Here is a 1809-nt window from a genome sequence, read left to right on the forward strand (position 1 = left end):
TCCTTCCGAGGAGTGGCTGGTGGGTTTGAACCGCCAGCCTTCTGGTTAGCAGTCAAGTGCTTTAGCCACTATGCTACCAGAGCTCCTTAGTAGTATGGTAATAGAGGAGTTCTGCTTATCTAGACTGAAAACCTTTTTGTTTTGTTTTGTTTTTAATTAGATGGGTTTCATTCATTTACATTTTTATAACATATTTTATTACATTTGATTTAGTTAAATCATTTATTTGGTTATAGTATATTTATACCATGCCATTTCCATCAAATTGATTCTTAGTCATGGAGGCTCCATAGACACCAGGGTAGAATTGAGTTGCATAGGGTTTTCAGTGACTAATTTTTAGAAGTTGATCACCAGGCCTTCCTTCCAAGGTGCCTCTGGCTGGACTTGAACTTCCAAACTTTTGGCTAGCAGTCAAGCACTTTGACTGTTGCAGGGACAAATTAGTATATTTTGATTTTCTGTTTAAATGATTTCTTTAATATTTGACTTTTATTTTTTGCTAGAGATCCTTTCATCCATGACTTTTTCTTTCACCTGTGTTTTCATGACTTTATTACTATTATTATTATTTTATCTTTCTTTGGTTTGACCATGTTTTGTCATCAAGTATTTTTGTTTTTTAAGAAGGATACCTACGTGCTATATTATCAGCATTCTTGCATTATTAGTTGTGTTTCTGCTGCCTTTAAACATGAAGTATGTATTTCTTGAGCCAGACATTTTTTCCCATCAGAATTCTTTAGATATTGTCCCACCAACTCCTTTCATTAAAGTTTACTATGGAGAATTTTGGATAAAATTCTTTTAATTCTCAAGTGTCCACAGAATTTGTTCTTTATATTTGAAAGTTAGGGTCCCCAGTAAGATATGTCCCAAATTTGAGACTGCAGTTTTCCTTTCATACTCTATGTTCTTCAGATTTTAGCCATTAGATTCAAACCTTTATTTCAGAAAAGTTCTCATTTTTCATATCTTTGAATATTTTTTGCTGTTCTCCTCTTCAGGAAAATCAATGTGAAGAACCCTCTGTTCCCTATCTATTATGTTTGCTATAATCACTATTATTTTTATTTTTCTTAAGTGAGAACTCCATGTCCTTGTGTTTACAGTAATATCTATTTCACTTGCCGCCTTTAACGTTATTTTCATTTCTGTAATGTTTTTTACTGCTGTCTTAAATTTCTTCCAAGACTACTCCAGTTCATATATTTTTCATTTTCTTTTTTAAAGATAATTTTGAATAATATTACATTTTATTTTTGATCCTTTAGATCAGGGGTTGACAAACCTTTTTAGGTAAAGGGCCAGATAGCAAATATTTTGGCCTGAACAGAGCATATGATCTCTGTTGCAGCTATTTAATGCTGCTGTTGTAGTAAAAAGGTGCCATAGGGCTAGTTCCAGTAAGATAGCGGAATAGGCAGAAAGACTGTACAGACCCTCTTCAGCAAAGAAAAGGGGAACCAATTAACACAGACACAGAAGGTAATCTTGGAGCCCTGAGCTTTGAAAGGAAGGATACAGAAGTGGACTAAACTCCAACTAGCAGAAGAATTTGTGTGAAAACACCAAAAAAGTTGAAATACGGAGCTGCGGTCTGGCAGCCATCCTGATGACACATACAGCTTGGATATTGTCAAGTGGTGTTAGGACCTAAGAATTAACCTAAAAATCAGCCCTGCTAGCCAGGGACTGCAAATTCACGTTGCTTGGATCTACAATCGATGCCAATGGAAGCAGCAGTCAGGACATTAGACGACTTGTAGCATTGGGAAGGTCAACCATGAAGGAACTGTTTCAAGTGCT

This window comes from Orycteropus afer, unplaced genomic scaffold (assembly GCF_000298275.1).
Source record: "Orycteropus afer afer isolate SDZICR_OR568_19922 unplaced genomic scaffold, OryAfe1.0 scaffold00242, whole genome shotgun sequence".
NCBI classification, from domain to species: Eukaryota; Metazoa; Chordata; class Mammalia; order Tubulidentata; family Orycteropodidae; genus Orycteropus; species Orycteropus afer.